Genomic DNA, 21,989 nt, shown 5'->3' on the forward strand with positions numbered 1-21,989 from the left:
CTAGAGGAGCATTTGTTGCTGTTACAATAAAAGCATCACAGAACATCTGTTCCCTTCAAGGATTAGAATCCATTTGTTGGCCTGCCACAAAAAGGGCATTTGTCACCGGCCCTCTATCTTGATCTTTATTGTTTGCTATTTTTGTGGGGGGTGGGGGCATGAAAACATGCTGAAATCAGACTGAAAAGGAAGACATCTTACCCATCTTTGCTTTAAGATAGACAGCGTGATCTGCATCACAAAAAAATGCTGTATGATCAGGAATCTTGTCTTCATATTGATTCAGTGAAATTTCTGTCTACCTGACATTCTGTGAGTGGAGGTCCAAATGCCAAGTTTCTAAAGAGAAGCCTTTTCTGTATGTTTGATTACCAAGGGAATGCCCCTACCAAGGAATCATACCTAATTTAAATCATACCTAACAGGGATCAGTGATCAAAGTTTCTCTCTCTCTCTCTCTCTCTCTCTCTCTCTCTCTCTCTCTCTCTCTCTCTCTCTCTCTCTCTCTCTCTCTCTCTCTCTCTCTCTGAGCGGAGAGCGTGCTGAGTGAGGTGTGTGAGTGGGTGTTTGGAGCGGTTCTTTTCCTATATTTTTTCTAATTTCATTTATCGATTTATGGGCTTAAGTTATACAAATTATTAATCACAGATCACTTTGGTTTAGATTTAGGGTTTTTGTTTTTATTTGGTGCTTTATTTTTCCTTTGTTTTTCCCCGCACCGGCGTCTTGCCGGCGGCGTGGCTGACGCCATGGCCAGCGGGGATTTCAAATCCCTAACCCGCAAAAATGGGGTAAAGATCACGGCCACTTTCCCCTGCAGCGTGGAGGAGATCAGCCTCGCTGTGGGGGAAAAGGTCGGGCACATCGGCATCAAATCGGCCGCTCGGATGAACAGTGCTGTGGTTATTTTCTTGGACCGGGTGGAGAAGGTGAACCGGCTCGTCGAGACAGGAATCACCGTGAAAGACAGCTTTGTGCAGGTGCTGCCTTTGTCGCAGCCAGCGACAAAGGTAGTCCTGTCAAATGTCCCCCCCTTCATTTCCGATGAGTTTCTGAGCAGAGAGCTGTCCAGACACGGGAAGGTAGTGTCCCCGATCCGCAAGATCCCGTCTGGATGTAAGTCTCCGTTGCTGAAGCACGTCGTGTCTCACAGGAGACAACTCTATATGATACTGAACAAACGGGATGAGGAGCTTAACCTCCGATTCCTTGTTAAAGTAGATGATTATGAGTACGTGATTTTTGCCACTTCATCGGTGATGAAGTGTTTCGGTTGTGGAGGGGAGGGACACACGGTGAAGTCCTGTCCGGGGAGCGGGGACCCGGCTCCGCCCGGTCCGGGGGAATCTGCGGCCGCTGGAGCGGCGGCTCCCGCGGCTCCACCGGCACCGGTGGGGCGCGGGGCCGCCGCTTGGCGGTCGGCCCCGGCGGCGGACGAGCCCCCCGCGGGGCCGCCTGCCGCCGCGGGGCCGGTCGCCCCATCCGAGCGGCCGATTGCAGCTCCGCGGAGCCCAAAGAAGAAACGTGCCGATGTGTCCGACCTACAGCACGGGGTGAGTAGCACAGATGCACCGGGTGTCAGTGTGAATGATGTGTGTGAGAGAGATGGAAACGGTGTGAATGAGACACTGCAGGAGGAGGGGGAAGGGAGAAAAATGGATGAAAGTGTGTGTGAACAGAATGGAAGTGGTGTGAGTGAGCAGGGGAAGGAGAGTGGTGTGTGTGTACAGAATGGAAGTGGTGTGAGTGAGCAGGGGATAGAGAGTGGTGTGTGTGTACAGAATGGAAGTGGTATGAGTGAGCAGGGGAAGAAGAGTGGTGTGTGTGTACAGAATGGAAGTGGTGTGGATGAGCAGGAGATGGAAAGTGGTGTGTGTGAGCAGGGGAATGAGAGAGGTGTGTGTGGAGCTAAACAGATGAATGAAAGTAGTGTGAGTGAGAACAGTGAGCAAGTGAAGGAGAAGGCAGGTGAGGAAGAAAGACAGGCAGGTTTAGAAAAGGAGGGTGAACAGTGTGCAGGAGGCAGTGGAGGAAAAGAGGACAAGGGTAAGAGCAGTGGGCTATGGAGTGAGCAGGTGGAGGAAGAAACAGAAATGTTTGTGAAACCAAAAGCAGCAAAAAGAAGAAGAAAGAGCAGAAACACAAATGATGCAAAAAGCAGCAAAGTGGTGGAGGAGAAACAAAGTAAAAAGATTTCAGATGACAGTGAGAGTGATGAGTGTGTGTCGGACAGCAGTGACATCCCAAATATGAGCAACAGTCAAGAAAAAAAAATGTACAGTCCTGAAAAAATTAAATGTTTTCTACAGCAAACCAAAAACCAACATGGGGTTAAAATAGAGGATTATTTTCCAGATATTGGATGTTTTTATTTGTCAGCAAAAACAAGTATGAGCAGAAAGGAAGAAGCTGGGCTAACTGAGCAAGAGATCTACAGACTAAAGAAACTGGTGCTGAAGGCAAAAAAACTAATGAATGATGATGAAAAAGGCAACTATGTGTGTTTTAATTAATTTATTGGTTTTTATCCTGGTTTTTAACATCTTACCCATCATGGATGTTTTTAAACTAGGGGTTTTAAATGTAAATGGTGCAAGAGATGCAAGAAAACGAGCTTTTATCTTTGAAACGGCCTTAACAAAAAAAATAGATGTTCTTTTTTTACAAGAAACCCACAGTGATTTTAAAAATGAAGCTGAGTGGAGGAGGGAATGGGGAGGGGAGGTGATTTTAAGCCACCACACGCCCCTTAGTGGAGGAGTGGGGTTCCTGTTCTCCAAGGCTTTTAAACCTAACTCCCTGGAGGTCCAACATTTTATTGATGGCAGGTTGCTTTTAACCAAAGCTCAGTTCGACCATTTTAAAGCTGTTTTTATCAACATCTATGCCCCAACAGCCGGTGCAGAGAGGAAGCAGTTTTTATTGAAAGTAATTGATGTTTTAAGTGGGTGTGCTGCGGAGGATTTTTTATTCTTGGGTGGGGATTTTAACTGTACAGAAGATGCGACATTAGATCGCAACCATGCAGAGCCTCATCCAGCCTCTCAGCGCGCCCTAAGGCAGCTGGTCCACTCTCATGGCCTGGTGGACGTGTGGAGAAGGATGCACCCAGACTCCAGACAGTATACCTGGTCCCACTTCAGAGAGAGTAGGGTCTCCTCAGCCAGGCTAGATCGTATTTATTGTTTTAAACATCATTTTAATGTGTTTAAAAACTGTAGTATTGTACCAGCTGTTTTTACTGATCATTCTTTGCTTTTATGTAATGTTTTTATCAAAAATGTTAAACCTAAAAGCGCTTATTGGCATTTTAATTCTGTTTTAGTACATGATAAAAGTTTTAGAGAGGTCTTAAAGTATTTCTGGGGTGTTTTTAGACAGAGGAAGGGTGATTTTAGTAGTCTTAGGCAGTGGTGGGACCACGGTAAGACTCAAATCCAACTCCTGTGTCAGCAGCACACTCTCAACGTCACCCGAGACATCACCAGATCTATGAAGGATCTAGAGACAGACATAGTGGATCTTGAGTCCACAGAAAATCGAGGCTGTATTGAAAGCCTCAAAGCAAAAAAAATGGCTTTAGCCAACCTGTTAAACGTTAAAGTACAGGGCGCACTGGTCAGATCCCGGTTCCAGACCATCAGGGAGATGGATGCCCCTTCTAGCTTTTGCTTCAGCCTGGAGAAAAAGAATGGACAGAGGAAGGTAATCCACACACTGCTATCTGACACGGGGCAGGAGATCACGGAACCATGCCAGATACGCAAACGAGCTGTAGATTTCTACAAGGAGCTCTACAAGAGCGAATACAAGGAAGAGCAGAAGCTCACAGACGAGTTCTGCAAAGGGCTTCCTCAAGTCTCGGCAGAGACCAACGCACAGCTCACAGCCCCACTTCATATGCAGGAGCTTCAGGCTGCACTGCAGGGCATGCAGGGCCAACGGGCCCCGGGCATTGATGGACTCAATGTGGAGTTCTACAGAGCCTTTTGGGACATCTTAGGACAAGATGTCCTAGATGTATTTAACGAGTGTCTGGCCTCTGGTTCCATGCCAGTGTCCTGCAGGAGAGCAGTGCTCACCCTGCTGCCAAAAAAGGGGAACCTGCAGGACATCAAGAACTGGCGCCCCGTGTCATTGCTCTGTGTGGATTACAAGATTCTGTCCAAGGTCTTGGCCTCCAGGCTGGGGAGGGCTATGGAGGAGGTCATCCACCGGGATCAGACCTACTGTGTGCCCGGCAGGTCAATGGTGGATAATATCCACCTAATTCGGGATGTTTTGGATGTCTCTGGTTCATTGGGGTTAGATACTGGTCTGATTTCCCTGGACCAGGAAAAGGCTTTTGACCGCGTTGAACACAGCTTCCTCTGGAAAGTAATGGAGAAGTTTGGGTTCAGCGCTGGCTTTATAGCTAAGATCAAGGTGTTGTACAGTGAAGTTGAGAGTGTGTTGAAGTTTAATGGAAGTCTGTGTGCACCTTTTAGAGTGCATAGAGGTGTCCGTCAGGGCTGCGCTCTGTCGGGGATGCTCTATGCACTCTCCCTGGAACCTCTCCTCAACAAGATACGCTCCAGTTTACAAGGTTTGTTTTTACCTGGTTTTAGTGGGAACATGGTTTTATCGGCTTATGCAGATGACGTCATTGTTTTTATTAAGAATCAGAGTGATGCAGACCTTTTAACCAACATTGTGAGTGATTTTAGCGTAGCATCAGCAGCAAGGGTAAACTGGAAAAAAAGTGAAGCCCTTGCTGTTGGTGAATGGCGTGGCGGTCTCCCAGTTTTTTCCCAAGATCTAAGATGGATAAAAGATGGTTTTAAGTATTTAGGAATATATTTAGGAAAACAAAACGTAGTGGAGAAAAACTGGGAGACGGTCACAGAGAAAATAGAGGGAAGATTATCTAAGTGGAAATGGTTACTTCCTCAAATGTCCATGAGGGGCAGAGTCCTGGTTTTAAACAACTTGGTAGCATCCCAACTGTGGCACCGTCTAACCTGTGTAGACCCTCCCCCAAATTTACTAGCGAACATACAAAGAAAAATTGTTGATTTCTTTTGGGACGGTCTACACTGGGTGCCACAGGGGGTGCTGTTTTTAGCCAGAGAGGAGGGGGGACAGGGCCTCATCCACCTGGCCAGCCGGACTGTGACTTTTAGACTCCAATTTATACAGAAATATTTGATTGGTCCAGCAAATCTGATGTGGAGAGATGTGGCCAGCTGCATCTTTAGGCGTGCCAACAACTTGAGGTTGGATAAAGCTCTGTTTTTAACTAATCCAAAATTTCTAGTTTTAAGCGGGTTACCTCCATTTTACCAAAGTGTTTTTAAATCTTGGAGCCTGTTTTCACACAGAAGGTGTTCCAAAGCTGAATCTCTGCACTGGTTACTGAACGAGCCACTCATCAACGGGGCCAGACTGGATGCAACCTGCAACACGTCGCCTGGTCTGAGGGGGGCGCTGCTCCAGTCCAACGTCCTGACCCTGAAACAGCTGGTGGATGCGGTGGGGCCGGCGCTGAGCGACGCCCAGGCCCTGGGCTCTCTGCTGGGGCTGAGGTCTATCCGGGTGGCACAAAGAACCCTGGAGCTGTGGACCCAAAGGCTCTCCAGGGAGGAAAAAAGGCTCCTCATAGAATATGCAGAGGAGAAGTGTGAGCCTAACGCCGCGGACACCTTCCCGGAGGTTTTCCTGAGCCCAGGGCTGGGGGAACTGACCGGCCCCCTGCTAATGGTCAACAACCCACAAAAACTGACCCTGCATAAAGCAGACAAGAGAACTTTTTACACGAACTGTGTGAAAAGCATCCACAAGGTCGGACTGAGCAACAGGCCCTCCACTGTGTGGACACAGAGACTGGGACAAAATGGACTGAAACCACAGTGGAGGGTTCTTTACAAGCAACCCCTGGAAAAACGGACTGGTGACCTCCAGTGGAGAATTTTACATGGTGCTGTTGCCACAAACGCTTTTATCTCTGTTCTTAATCCTGCTGTTTTTAGTAAATGTCCTTTTTGCGATCTCCGTGAGACTGTTTTCCACATGTTCACAGAATGCAACAGACTCACAGAGATCTTTTCGGTTTTAACATTGGTTTTTAATCTTTTTAATGTACCTTTTACTGAGAAGGTTTTTATCATGGGAGCTGGCTACAACAAAACAAACAAAAACAAATGGCAGCTCCTAAATTTTATTTCAGGTGAAGCAAAAATGGCGATTTACTTGAGCAGAAGAAACAGGATTGAAAACAGAGAAGGGCAGAATGCAAAAAAGATGTGGCAAGCAAAACTAAGAGCCAGACTCGGACTGGAGTTCAGGTTTTATAAACAGATGGGGGATTTGGAGGGTTTTAAAAAAGTATGGTGTTTTAAAGATATTATTTGCTCTGTTGAAGAAGAAGACTTGCTCCTTGCACATTTTTTATGAAGTACTTTTATTTTTATCTGAGTGATTTTGCACAGAAGCACTTTATTTATATATGAAGACAGCCTTGAAATGAAAAGATGTAAATAAAGTCTTTTGTAAAAATCTCTCTCTCTCTCTCTCTCTCTCTCTCTCTCTCTCTCTCTCTCTCTCTCTCTCTCTCTCTCTCTCTCTCTCTCTCTCTCTCTCTCTCTCTCTCTCTCTCTCTCTCTCTCTCTCTCTCTCTCTCTCTCTCTCTCTCTCTCTCTCTCTCTCTCTCTGGATGGAGTAGGAATAGTGATCCACATAGTTTTTCGGCATGTTCTGGCCTCTTTTCTAAAAGCGCAGCCAAAGCCACTCAGAGTCAGAAATCTTGACACTGAGAGTACTAATCACGCCAGGGCAGAGCCAAAAGTTTGTTCTCTTTCGGTGGTCAAAAGACAGGGCATTGTAAGAGGCTATCTCTGAGGAAAGCAGAAGTAGTGTTTGTTTTCTTAATGACTAAAGCTTCACTGAGAAACAGATCCCCCTCAGCAAGCAGGGCCCCTGTCATTGATACTTTGTGGTTCTCACTTTTGCTAACACACACACACACACACACACACACACACACACACACAGGTTGAAGGTATTCCAACAGATATTAAATGTGAGAAAGATAATATTAAGGTAATCAGTGCTGTTTGTTTACCCATTCATTATTTAGTAATGGACACCAATCTAACAATATGCCACCCACATTATTTCTCACATGCAGTCTAACACTGTCTCACATTTTAATTTTGCCTCATGAACATGGCAGAAAGGGAACAGAAAAAAAGTTCAAGGTAGATTCAAAACACATCACCTGAAGATCTCCAGCATATTATACAAAGTTGTATGTAATTTTGGTACACATGAATGAAATCCCCTTGTGTCACATGTATCAGGAATTAAAAAGCCCTCTTTCACATGTTTTACACTTCCCCTTCCTTGCTGGTGTACATTTAATGAGTGCTTAATAAATACTCACATCTTAGTGATGGTGTCCCTAATGTTTTCTTCTCAAGGTATAGAAAACACACCCACACACAGGATGCTGAGTGAGCAGGGAGTGACTTAATAGTGAAATGTGGCAGTGGAATAAGAAAGGTTGCAAAGGGATTGTGCATATCGCAAGCCCTTCTGGGATTATTTACAGGGCCTTGACAGTGTCCTTGGTCCAGAGCCAGCAAACATTTGTTCAAAAAGTAGCCGTTCAGTTCAAACTGTGCACACTACAAGCTTCTTGCCAGCAAATACATTACAGGAAATGTTTACACACTGTTTATACAAAATCCATTCACAGACTTTTGGTCCCTATATAAATAATTTGAAATAAGAAATAAGATTTTCCATGTTATTTATTATTATAATCTCATTTAGAAACAAGATTATCCATATTATTTATGAATGAATGAATGAATGAATGAATGAATAAATAAATAAAATTACAAATATCTTATGATATACTGCATTTTTTCCAAAGGGAATTTACTTTTTTGGAGGAGAGGTCCTCACTATTTCACTCAGGCCACCTCCAGTCAACTTCAACTGCATACCAAAAGCACCTTGTTAAGTGCAACATGATGCCTATGCTGACATAAACAGCAGTGGGTTGTCATGGCTGTGGCAAGTAGGCTACATTGCATGACAGTGTTGCGTCTGACCTACGGATGCGGCATGACGCGATCTCTTCACAAACCGACAATTACAGTTCAACCCCTCCTCCCTCCCTCCCTCCCCTTCTCCCCCTCTCCTGTACCAGGATGTCCTCTCAGCACGGCGGGACCAACCATACTGTTACAGTTACGAATGCGGTTGGCATAACGCAAAGGGCTTGCAAATGTAGCTGGGTTTAGTTCAGGAACTGATTAATTGCGTGGGACTCCCCGCCTCCCTCTCCTAAGTTACTAACAGACATATCACTGTGTCCAGATGCAGGCTAACAACGGACAGATGTGGACACAGACAAAACAAAACTGCGGGGGTTGGTGATAAAACGGCTTAGAAAGGCCAACAGTGTTTCACCATATCATATAACTGTCTGTGAAAAATGTATTTTGATAATTATTTTAAAAAGTTGATTTCTTGTCCAATGCGCACTTTAAAGAAATATGAGAGGAAAAGGACACCCCTTCCCTGTAGTATCCCTACATAAAAGGAGTATCGTTAACATATTTATTACAATAAAAGTTTTATTTCCATTCACAAATCAATGAGAAAATGTATCAGGATGATTCTGTCCATAGGTTTCACTGTGCCAATTGATATTCCACACAACATCGCCTACAGTAAGATTCCGCACACATGTCGGTTCGTTTAGGATTGGGTTGGGTTGTTTGTGTGTCTTTGGCACGAAAACGCTCGGGCATACTATCAGTCGACTACATAATTTCAGGTACTCGCTGAAGAATAACGGCTCCGAGCAGCTTACGATCAGCGTGCCACATGCGCATGCGTCCCCGCACAGAGAGAAGAGGACGCGTTGTGCCAAAAACAGAAACTATTCCAGTAGAAGGCAATCTGCCTGCACAGTTCTCTGTCAGTGGTTAGTAATCTACAGCGTGGTTGTGGTATGCTCTTTTCCGCTCGGTTGGTTTGGAAGGATGAACTTTGATGCTGATATTGCTGCGTCTTCGTGGCCAGCCACCTCCCTCTCGGGGCGCGCTGCACACACACGCATGTTCTTCATATTCCCAAGAAGTGAGCGTCAGTAAAACCATCGTGAACTTGGCTGCAACATCCTCCTGCTTGTACCGTAAGCACGGATTGTACCTCAGCTAGTGGGCACCGCTGCTGGTAAGTGCGTGACACTGTTAAGACCCTTATCTAACCAACACAGCAGCCCGCGTCTGTGTGTGGGAGTTTTGTATAATACTTACAAAAAGATGTAACACCAACTCTAGGATGTTGACACTGTTATCATGTTTAACAAGCTGTCAGATTAGATTTGGTCGGTACAGTCCTGGATTTGGTATTTTTGCGCAAGTACGATCCATGGTTTTGCTTTTCAAAATGAATACATAGGTAGGTAGATCTTTGGACAGTAGAACAGCTTGTCACTCAGTGCAGAAACATCTGTAAAAAGACAGTTTGGCTGTGTTATATTTGCAGGGATACAACGTGTCTTATTCAAGAATTCATGTTCTTTTACTCATAAGTGATTATTTTCCTTGTGACCAGTGATTAGACTGAGGCCTGTTGAATATTACAGATGCAGCCACAGTCTGCCAGTAAAGCAGCTGCCTCCTGGTATGATGTCAGTTCTCAATAACTCCATCACCTAAATTCAATAATCTGGTAGTGGTACATAAGACAACATTTAGAAAAGCTCTGATGGGTAATAGAACCAAATGAGTTGCAGCATTGTCATAATAACATAGTTGCTACCACAAAACGTTGATCTTGTGTGTCCTTACATGGCAAATATAGCCTAGGGGACTAAGGTTAGGGTTAGGGTTACCTTTGTAGACGTTTCCCACCAGATCTGATCTACTTGCTCACTTTGTGTCAGGTTTTTTTTTTTCTTTACAGATGCTGCTTTTAATGCTTTTAATGGGGATTAGTGATACTGATGTGCCAGCTGCAGTAGTGACTGTGCAATGAAGAGCCTCTCATTTTATCAAAGGGAACGATAGTCATGCCTGTCAGTCAGTTGCTGTCTGCTCTCCCGAAAAACACCACACACACACCCACTCTCTAAAATGATGATCTTAGGCAAATGTAATGACATTCTTTTGCATTTGTTCCCAAAGGGGGATAGGGTGCCTCCATTTGTCCTCGAGGAGCTTCCAGTGGATCTCTAAGTCAAATAAAGATCAATTCCATTTCATTTTTATGCAATTTATCAGAATTTACCCCAGGGAGAGAACAGATTATATGAATGACTATTCCGATCACTCTCGACCGTCAGTGGTGGAACAAGACTAGGCTAGCCTAAGTGAAGCTGGATATTGCCACAGCAGTTTGAATCACTGAAACTTAACCATTTCGCCACTATGCTGTTTCCTACTTGCATGTGTGTGCGTGCACCAGCATGAAATTCCACAAGTATGTCTTGCACCGTTTGTGCATGTTTGCACACGTGCACTTTATGTAGTCTTGTGTAGCTCTGGATAGTCTCATGTGGCTCTGTGTTGGTCTGCGTAGGGCTGAGTGACATAGACAAAATCAAATATCACAGTATTTTTAACCAAACACTCAGATCACGGTATTACCATATCCGAGATCTCAGACGATAGCTAGTCTCATATCACCATGCTGATTTAATACTGATAAATATCACCCAGCCTTGGTTCAATGTAGGGCCATGGCCTTCAAGGAACATTGTGTCATCTCACTGTGTATTACTGGAATATGGTTGAAATGACAATAACAGATTCAGATTCAGATGACTTTATTGATCCCATGAAGGGCAATTCATTTGCAGCATACCCATCATAAAAAACACACAAAAACATCTACGTGCACAGCATGGGGCAGAGGTGATGTTGCTTACTGTCTGTCGGCCTGATCACTTTAGCTCTCTAAACAGCCTCTATACCGTTTGGTGATCACACTTTGGCTCCCAGGAATGCTGCCATTCTCAAAGCTAAAGACTGTAAACTGTAACATGGTCACGATAAATGCTGCTGCAGTAAATAATATAAGCCATAACACAACACAGTGGCTGTGGCTGGGCAATACAATGTTATATCGATGTTGTGACTTCAGTTTAGACAGCATTTCAGTAAAGAGATGCAGTTTTCTGAACCTATTAGGGCCCACTCACATTAGCAAGTTTGTTCCGCGCCCAAGTACGTTTGCCCCTAAAATCCAGATTATTTGACCAGTGTCGCTCCGTTCCGTGCTTGAATACAGTACACTTCCCCCCCTCTGGCACGGTTGGAGGGGGTGTGCTTCAGCACAGTATGGGTGGATACACGAGCACATGCACGGTCACGCACGCAGCACGCGGACGTAAATCATGCAACTTTCCTGCCTCCTGCCTCTGCAAAATCATTTAATGCGCGCAGTGCGATTACCAGCAAATGGCCATGTTGCGCAATCAGTAATCAACCATGTTGTCTGTGTCATTGTCTGTTGTGCTGCTGCAACCGCGTATAAACAAAATTTGGCTTATAATGAAAGTACAGCAGTCTGTGTGCGTGGAGATCTGGCAGACCTGGTGCCGGCCCGCACCGGCCACGGCACCGCGCTGGCACCGCCTGCGGCACCCGGTCAGGTCAGGTCTGCCGGATCTGTCAGGTGCCGCTCTGGCAGTCAGTTGGACCTTTCTGAAGAAGGAGGAAGTTACCTCCAAAACTTTCAAGGTAAATAAACATCCCATGTCTGATTAAAATGAACAAAAACGTATTGTAGTTAAAAGGAAGACATGATGAATGTATTTGAACTACATCGATTTATAATGTCGTCGGTCCATGCTTGTGTCGTATTTCAACGTGATGACGTACATACCGGGGGCAATCACGCTTGGACGCATTTGGACTTATGTAATGTGGTAATGTGAGTGCAGGCCAGCTGGAGACTGGGGAGGGAGGAATTTTGGCTTTAGCACGATACGGGCCAAATGGACCTAATTTGAGTGAGACCTTAGACTGTTCTAGCTGTTCTAATATTTTTCTCCACCTGCTTGGTCATATCCAAATTTCTAATGACTGTTTATAAAAAATCTTTTATTTAAATATCCTATGAAAACTCATCGAGGTATTCGGTCAAAAATATTGTGATATTTGATTGTATCAAATACCACAACTCATCCATCTAAGCAAACACAGACACCAAGCAGTAAAGAAGATGAAATTACAACTCCTGTGGATCCAGATTTTAATCGATGTGCATTTCAACAATAGGGTTCAGTCACGGATTAAGTCAGGGACATTCAGTAGGGGAGTGAGGGGTAGAACCTAACGTTTCAGGCCAAAGGCAAAAAAATGTAGGATATGTAGGAGTTAGAGAACTCATTTTTTAATACAAGCAACATACACATCTCTGCTACAAATGAACACTTTAACTTTGTTTCTAGAACCTACCATTTCCGTGGAATTTCACCCTAAGTGGAAGAAGAGAAATGTTACAATTAACCCCACAGGTGGGGTTAATTGTAACGAAGGGAGTCTTAGTTGTAACACTTACAGAAAGGTTTGGTTTAACACAGTTTAATACTTAAATATGATAGGAATATTATAGGGACACTATAGTAATATTGCCATAAAAGTCTTGTGGCCAATAATATAAACGCAGGCCTACAGTACCACAAGTACGCCATGAGTCCCATTTAGGATATTACGAGAATACTATACGCCTACCATAGGAAATAAAAAAATAGGTCTATAATAATAGTAAAAACCCACGCAGATGTGCAGTGTTGTGCGGACTGCAGGGGTAATATCATTCTGTGGATGAATGAATGAATGAATGAATGAATAAAGACAATCAACCCATCCCAAATGGGGTTATTCTGACACCACATAAATCATAACTCTGGCTTGTAAGCCTCACAGAAGAAAAAAATCTGTTAATACACTAGTTGGAGTATCTGTTTCAATATACACTAGCTACTAGAAAGAATACAGTAGAAATCCAATGATGATAGGGGCTCACATGTTATATCCACACACACATGCTCCACCTTGTGCACGCACGCATGCACACACACACACGCACGTGCGCACACACACACACACACACACACACGCACAGCTACACTACGTAGCTAACGTTACTCTTATGTTAGTGACAAATATGCAGTTGTTTTTATTGTGGCTTAGTTGTAACACTGCGTTACAACCAACCCCACTGTGTAGTCACTGGTCTCAAACCTGACTAGCACTTGCTGTGAGTTAGCTAAATGTTTTGAATCAGTGCTATGTTTTAGGCAACATGATGCTCAATACGTTGATGTAAGATTGGATTTGGTAACGTACACACACAGTTCAGTAGTCAAAAAATTAGAAAGGTAAAGAAATTCACTTACTTGGTGGTAAAACACACTTTTACACGCATCTCCTCAAAAATGCAGCCAATTCCCCCCAAAACTCATGCTGGGCTCTCTTACGATCATGTGACGAACTAACCTGAAGCACTTGCCGGTTGAACTTGTGCAACTACCTTAAAAGTCCGTGTTACAACTGACCCCGCATTAGTTTCTACCCCACGCTCCCCTATACTTGCCGGGCAACACCGTAATGGAAAAATACTCCAGTAAAAGTAATTCTAAAAGCTGCTCAAGTAGAAGTATGGAAGTATTGCTAGTAACATGTACATGGGTATTAACCCCTTACTGCCTGAATTTATTTACAATTATCTACACAAATAAATTGTTTGTGTTTTTGCCTTCAAGCAGATGCTAAATTATTGGTGGTAGAGTGCTTCCAATACAATTCTTGGTATGTGTGGAATATGCATCAACAGCATTAGTGGGATACACACACCACCTCAGCTGCATTAAGACTGAAAGTGGTTTGAAGCGAATTTGCGACAATAGTCTACAAGGGGTTAAAAGTAAAGCTAATCATTTTGAATAATGGTTCCTTTCTGAGTGTTCAGAGTGTTTTACATTAACTCATAAGAAATATTTAATGTGGCTTTAACTCAGGAATGGGCAACATTTACATGGGTAAGGGCCACAAAATATTTTAAGTCATCATGAGGGGCCGCAGTGATTCACAAGGCAACATACCCACAGCCACATTTATAACTACCGTATTCACTGTAGGATGCATCAAGAGAACATTTCTTTATTGTTGTAGCTTTGTTTGAAAAAGCTCTGCTGCTTGGTAATTTTTGTCTTCATATCTTTAAGAAGGCATGTCTGGCACCACCAGTGTTTTTTCGTGTTTGTCTCTATGGGTATTGCTATAGTGCCGGTTAATGTTATATTATCTAATCATTGATACAGTCTGCCAGCACACCAAACACTGTGGTCTACCTTTGAACTCTGTAAACAGGTAGTTGGTCTCCCATTTGTATTGAGGCACACAGTTTCAGTCATTAATTTTTCATGCTCATTGCTCATTGTGTCTTTAGCTGTCCACATCACAAAGTGGCAGGCGATCCCACACTTTGACGTCTGAGCTCCCTGACAAGACATAGCTAGTAACTTCACATTAACGCGTGCTGGTTCAGACTGACCATCAAGCCACAGTGCTCCCCCTAGTGGTCCAGATTAAAGCAGCGACCTTTAAAATAGATGAGAGTCAAAAGTCAGTCATTTCTTTTCAAATGTTGAAAGTCACTGAGCGGCCACAATATGAAGACCGACAGGCTGCATGTTGCTCGCAGGCCACCAGCTGCCCATGTCTGCTTGAACTCTTCCAAATAATTGGCTAGTTTACATTCTAACAATACGTTTGTTTGTTTTGCATGTTACAAAGTACAGTGTCTTTTTTCTGAAGTTTGTCTCAGAAGCATAAAATCTCACAAAATATAAATACACACGTAAAGTGCAGTACTTCACAACTGTACTTATGCACAGTACTTGAGTAAATGTTCTAAATGAATTTCCAACACTGTCCACTGGCGTCTCCCCACCTCTTTATGAATTCTCTAAAAATCTCCTCAGATGGGCTTTCTGAGACAAAATCATATTCAAATAGGATATAGAAGGATATATGGGCGAGCAGGAACCATGGCTTTAAATGATTTGGTGAATGGAAAAGGTTATGTGAGGTTATAATTTGGCCTGATGGATTTGTGCTGCACCCTGCCAATACAAAGTGCTTTTATGTGATTAGATGCCTTGTGCCTGCCTGGCCTTCTGCCACGCTGATCTTCACAGCTGGAATAGGACAGCATATGTCAGACCTGCAGATGAATCACAAAGTACAAAAGTTGCACAGAGGAGGCACCGTGATTCCCAAAAAACACTAATCTTTGTTCACCCTGTTCAGTATTGGCACACATCAGCGGTCTTGGAAGGTAAGTGTGTGTGTGTGTGTGTGTGTGTGTGTGTGTGTGTACAGTGGAAACTGGGTACTGATGATTGCTTGGCAAATCAAAAGGGCTTTTTCATCTTGAAAGCATAAAAGTTGTTTGAAACATTGCATATATCATTCATTTGTTGGGATTAGGAAGTATATATAAAGCCTATTGATCCGTTTCCACTGTTACGTTTCCTCATTGCTTGTATCTTGAGTCTTGTTTCTTTTTAGTGTGGGAACAGTCTCAGATGACTGACTGGAAATGGTTAACCACTGTTGTTTGTCAAAACACCACTGAGCTGACTTTCCCTTCCAAAGAAGTAATTAAGACCAGATTCATTTCTTAAGTCGAGAGTAGAACGATAGTGTTTGTTGCCACCAAAGAGTGCGCGTGCGTGCAAGCACACACACATGCAAACACACACGGATTACTATAGTCACATAACTCTACCCAACAACATTTCAATAGTTTAAAGTTAGGAATCAAATCCTGGCAACTGCGGCAAGATGCTGACTGTAATATCAAATTGAACCGTACCGTAAACCTTCTTCTAAAGTCTGTGAGAGGAACAGCAGCCATCTCCAATCAGTTCCTCTATCAAGGAAGTTGTTGCAGCTTAATTGTTGCAATGGACTAGTCAGGCTTGATGTCTTCAGTTCCCAAACAGTCCCTTTCCGTGGCCCACGTGTCTTCATTAGGGAGATTAGAACAGTGAGGTACTGTAGGTCACATGCTGCTGGCTGAGTCAAATTCAGGAGGAAGATGTAATGTTACTGTTATGAGTACACAACTCCGCATGGAGTCCTGGGAGGAAGCAACTTTTTCTCTTCAATTAACTGGCGCAGGGGTCGGCGGGGTAGGAAGGGGGGTGGTACTTTGTGAAGCATCTAGTCTAAGTGTTTCCCCATGTTCCTTCAGTGCTGTGGTGACCAGTGCTGGAAAATTGCCTCTGCTGCTTGAAAAAAAAAGGGGTGGGAGGGTGTTCAACAAGCTTTGGAGGTTCTTCCTCACCTAGCTTGATTTGATTTGATTTGATATGTTTGCTTGTTTGTTTACACCATTAATTCCAAACAAATGTAGAACTATCTGTCTCCAATTAGTCCATACACTGTAAAATAATCATAGTTCGGTTTGATTGATTTATTTGCACAGTGATAAAACAGAAGCAGTGATGCAACTACTAGTAGAAATTGCCACTTAAGTAGAAATGTTGTTTCTTAGCTGATTTTTTTTTACTTAAGAAAGAGTACTATTTGAAAATTTCTACTTAAGTAAAAGTAAAAAAGTAGCTCATTTGAAACATACTCAGATTAAAAGTTACTTATTTTCTTTGCAGAAACAAGATGCACTGCAGAGCACCTCAGGGACTGCATAACTGTACAGTATTTAAGTTGTTTATTTAACCATTCTACTGTGCAATAATTTATACCTGTAGGACCTGACAACAGTTCAAGAGGGCAATATTCCTGTTTATATATGGTGTATATAGGGATACCTTTCTTTTAACATATGCTCAATTTCTTATTTCTGTATTTATTGTTGCAATATTTAGTAGTAGACTTAATGCACATACTTTTGATACAACATTATACATAATGCACATACTTTTTTTTTTTTTTTTTTTTACAAAGTTGTAAAGCAAATATTTATACATTTCTTATTTCTTTTATAATTTTTGTAATTTAATTCCTCTCTTGAGAAGCAACTGCAGCTGACCCACTTTCCTCTCGGGTATTGATAAAGTCTTTCTGATTCTGATAACTTTGTCAGATGTGATCTTTTCCATGTAATTTCAAAAGGGTGACAGTAGAAGTTCAAACTAGATGGTTTTGGAAGTGACAAAATGCACCAACTGATTGATGTTTATAGAGAGCCTATAAAGTGTGTGAAGTACTTTGACTTTTACTTAGGTAAAATTCAAATTGCTGACTTTGAAAAATACTCAAAAAAGTACATAAAAAGAAATTAGAAATTTGTATGAAATAAATTCCTCTTGAAAAGCAAATGGAGAGAAACAAAATAGCCGAAACAGCAAAAAGATGACAAGCAGAGACAAAATAAAATTTCAGTGTGGCAAACAATTTACAAAAGAACACAAGCTGGAGGAGGAGGAGACAAAGAATAAGAAACAATAAAGTATTTGAGAAATTAAAGTCTGATAAAACAGAGCTAATGCAGCACATAAGGAAATTGTAGAACACTGATAGTGGAAATAAGTGGGGCATGATGTGTATGTGTTTGGCAACAGAGGAAATAAAGGCGATAGAGAGACAACTGAAAAGTGACAGTTTCTGTGTTGAGTTCCTGGTGGGGAGAAAAACAAAGCAGTTTGGTGTTAGCGTGAAACTCTGCAACAGCTGAGATGCTTCATATTTTATGGATTTTTTTTTTTTTACTGGCAGTAAGTGGTCTGGAATCTGGGAAGGTGCTGGTTTTTAGATTGTCTGGCCAAATAAGAACCACTTTTATCAACAACAGCAACGATAACCAGCGTAACAAGTGGCTAAAACATCCTGTGGTTAATCATCACCTCTCCTCTACATCTCACACTTAAGGCTGGATCTTGAAGGTGCTATTTTGGAGCATGTTTGTATTTGTAGGTTGTTAAATGACTGGTTATGGCCTACAAACTCTCTAGAGACCCTTTTCTTCTAAAAACAGACAGAATGGTACATTGGGTATCAGATTTAGCTGGCATGACTGGATTAAATTATCAGATCATCATGTGTTTTGTGCGTAATTTTCTATTGTGAGCAGAACACAGCTGTCTGTTTGAATGTGAAAAAATAGCTTGTTGTTGTTGCTGTTTGAATATATGCTCGTTTTTGCGGCGTCTTTTTTTCTGTAATGACTGGCACTGTGTTACCGTGCTGCATAAATTGGCATATTAAAGAGGAAATGCTTAATGCTTTAAAAGATGGTGAACCCCGTTAAAAACAAGGATTTCTTATATAGTATTATTCTTGAGTGTTAATCTCACCATCCACCAAGAGTTTTAGCATTCGTAAATGTCCATAACTCATAAAAATGGAGTTTAAGGTGCAGCATCTTGTATAGTAATGCATTCTAGCAGGGATGGGTGGGCTTTGGTTCATCTGGAAGAGCTACCAGTCTTACTGGCGCTGCAAAAGCATGTTAGAGGGATAAGAACTGAGGTCGTGTTGCGATTAGATCGTTCCACTCTTACATGTGAGAGGATCTTTTAATCCCAACTGATAGACCTCCATCTCAACAGAAGGGTCTCATTTGCTGTTGCAGTTTTGTGATGTTTTTAGACCCAATGATAACATTAAAAAATAATCAAAAATCATCTTGTAGTTTACCATCACTTTAAAATGCAGAATTTCTGTTAATATCAGCCATGTGTTATGTGATGACAAGTAAATTGACAGAAATGAATCAGCTCATTACTTTAACTGATTACCTCATCAGCATAAGTGGTTGTGTTTAATTCTACTGGGATGCTATTTCATCTTAACTAAACATGATTTGTCTCTTTTTCTGATCTTCCTGGATTCTGATTATCATTACATAAAAGGTCAGAATTGACGCAAAGCATCGAGAGCCACGGTTCCAGGACAGTTGTGGTGCCTCGTTTGTCGGTCCATTACATCTCAAAGATTTTTTGCAAGTATCAGTCAGTGAGTCAACCTGCGTCTCTGCATCACACAGCCCAGTACATGACTCGATCTGCCCTCCCAGCTGACTCCATGCCTTCACCATGCCGTTATTCCCCACATAACAACCCTGCTCTGCTCCCTCTGTGTCTCCTTGCAATAAATACATTATAATAAAACACAAAGACAATAAAATCATTTTAAAACATAACGTTGCATAGCAGTGAACATTAATTAAATGTCTGTGTCAATTTCATATTAATGTGAATGTGAATGACCATGATGATGTGAATGTTTATGTTTGTCTTTGGATGTAATGAATGTGTGTCTGAAGATTTGCAGATTTGTGTGTTCCCTGACAGACAGGTCAAACTGGTTCCATGTGTGGCTCCATAGTTTTGGATGCTGCCTTTAAAAAGCAGCAACTCTGGCTTCGGGGATTTGGAGTTGTTGTGCATCCCAATTGGCATAGGCTTTAGTTTGTGACATCGTCCAAGCACCAGGGGCTTTTGAAGCTATGCGTTGGGGGAAAATGCTTTAAACAGCTTTGCACACCATCATCAATACACTTGTATCAATTCTGTCAACAATAGCATCAAGTCCAGCCATTTTAAAAAGTTTATCAGTTCTCATGCAACCTTAAAGTATGGCCGGCTCACAACCCCATTGTAGGCAAGAATCTAATGTCAGAGCAAGTACACAATATGGACAAAAGTATTGGGCCACCTACACATTACACCTACAGGAGCTTTTATGACATCCCATTCTAAACTAACATTAGGCATTAACATGGAGTTGGAAGGGAAGGGAAGGCTTTCTACAAAATTTTGTGAGTGTCTCTGGGAGTTTCTGCCCGTTCATCTATAAGAGCATCTGTGAGCTCAGACACTGATGTTGGACGACAGGGACTGGCTCGTAATCTCTGTTCTAGTTGATCCCAAAGGTGTTGGATGGGGTTGAGGTCAAGGCTCTGTGCGGGCCAGACAAGATCTTCTACACCAAACTCGCCCAGCATGCCTTTATAGAAAAGGACTGCCAGATAGAGAGGTGTGATTCGTCCCTCCACGGAACACTTTTCCACCGCTCCAGAGTCCAGTGGCGGCATGCTTTACACCGCTCCATCCGACACTTGGCATTGTGCTTGGTGATGTATGGCCTGTATGTGGCTGCTCGGCCATGGAAACCCAAATCATGAAGCTCCCGGCTCACAGTTTTTGTGCTGATGTTAATGCCAGAGGAGGTTTGGAGCTCTGTGGTTATTGAGTCAGAAGAGCGTTGGCGACTTCTGCGCAGTATCCTCAGCGACCCTGCTCTGCAACTTTACGTGGTCTGCCAAGTGGTGGCTGAGTTGCTGTGGTTCTTAAACACTGCCACTTTGCAATAATACCACTTACAGTAGATGGTGGAATATCCAGAAGGGAAGAAATTTCACAAACTGACTTGTTGCAGCAGTGGCTTCCTGTTACAGTACCACACTTCAATTCAGTGAGCTGTTTAGAATGACTCATTCTTTCACAAACATTTGTAAAGGCAGACTTTATGGCTAGCTGCTGGATTTTATAGACCTGTGGCAATGGGAATGAAACACCTGTATTCACAGATCAAGAGGTGTGTCCCAATACTTTTGTCAGTGAAGTGTATGTCAAGTGGGAAACTTTTTCAAGAGTTCAGCACTTTACTGCTTGCAATATTTTTTGAGGATGCAAGGAGAGCCTCTAAACCATACAGCTCTTCCCCTGTCATCACATAATGCCTGCTGATATCCCCCTTGTCCCCTGTGTGCACTCAATTATCTGTTCTCAGTGAAGTTCATGACACTGACATAGGTTAACAGGTAGTGTTTCATATTGGGGAGGTAGAATGCTTTAATAAATTTGTAAATGTATCCTCTGGGTCATGCTAAAATAATTGCAAAAATAATTGACCTGTTTGTTTCAATATTTGCTGCATGGACATGGCTTGTGCTTTTTTTTTTTTTTTTTTTTGATTTTGTGCTTAAAACCATACCCTGACAGACATCATTGCTAAAACTACTATGGCAGAAATGACGTTGGCAAAAGCTCCTAAACTTGATAAGCCTGCACGGTCATGAGCGACTGAACATTGTAGTTGATCCTCTGTTACCTCCCATACATTTCTGTATTTTGTACATAATTCCACAGTTGTGCTGAAATGATTCTTAGATTGATTGACTTAGATGATCAAAAGAAAATTCATCAGTTGTTTCAACAGTCAGTTAATTATTTTAGTCATTTATCAAGTAAATATGACAAAACATTTGCTGGTTTCAGCTTTACAAATGATTAGGTTTGCTTACTTTTCTCTGTTTCATTTTATTATGAAATTAATATCTTTGCTTTTATATATACAGGGTCAGGTAACGTTTGATCAGCAATTGTTTTCAACATTTCATAAACAACATGATTTATCGGTTAATCAGATTATTTTAAAATGAAAATAATAATTGCAGCTGTAAAGTCTAATTACAGCTCTGGTGACTGATAAATACAAATTTATTTGTAGTGAATATTCATATTAAGCTGTGTAGCTGCATTTGGCCCAGAGCTTTAATTATCTCTGCCAGCAGAGATGAGTGTGTTTTCTACCCAGTTTGTTTGTTTGTTTGCCCATTAGGATAGGTCAAAAAGTGGAGCAAGGAAATACCACTGACACAAATCCGTTCACCGAATGAGTCAATGGCAGTTGGCATTGCTCATCAGTAAAAGTCACGAAACTCTTGAACAGGGTCGTATGTTGCGTCATTAAACTTCTAAAACTGTCAGCAGACATAAAGAGAGGCAAACCCTTTATTATTGACCCAATCAAACATCATGGGGGAACTGGAGAGCTCATTTTTGTTTCAGACATTGACTGCCTGGCCAATTTTTCCAAAATTTGGCACAGTGGCAGAAGGGCAGCTCTAATGAGCACTGAACAAAGATAGTGCTGACTGACCACATGGTGCTCGGATAACTGGCTAAAAGGCTTGAAAGTGGTCATAATTTTAACAAGCATATTTCA

The 21,989-nt window shown here is 42.4% G+C and overlaps 1 protein-coding gene across 3 annotated transcripts in view; it reads left to right on the forward strand.

Annotated features, from left to right (window-relative positions):
- Positions 1-8,942: 8,942 nt before the first annotated feature.
- Positions 8,943-21,989, forward strand: part of st3gal4 (ST3 beta-galactoside alpha-2,3-sialyltransferase 4) — a 45,753-nt gene continuing 32,706 nt past the window's right edge. For 2 of the 3 annotated variants that reach the window (XM_030067776.1, XM_030067775.1), the window contains exon 1: positions 8,943-9,228. The gene's annotated coding sequence lies outside the window, so the exon portion shown is untranslated. The remainder of the gene's footprint in view (positions 9,229-21,989) is intronic. The other variant, XM_030067777.1, reaches the window with a different exon arrangement.

The sequence above is a fragment of the Myripristis murdjan genome, chromosome 13 (genome assembly GCF_902150065.1).
Source record: "Myripristis murdjan chromosome 13, fMyrMur1.1, whole genome shotgun sequence".
NCBI classification, from domain to species: domain Eukaryota; kingdom Metazoa; phylum Chordata; class Actinopteri; order Holocentriformes; family Holocentridae; genus Myripristis; species Myripristis murdjan.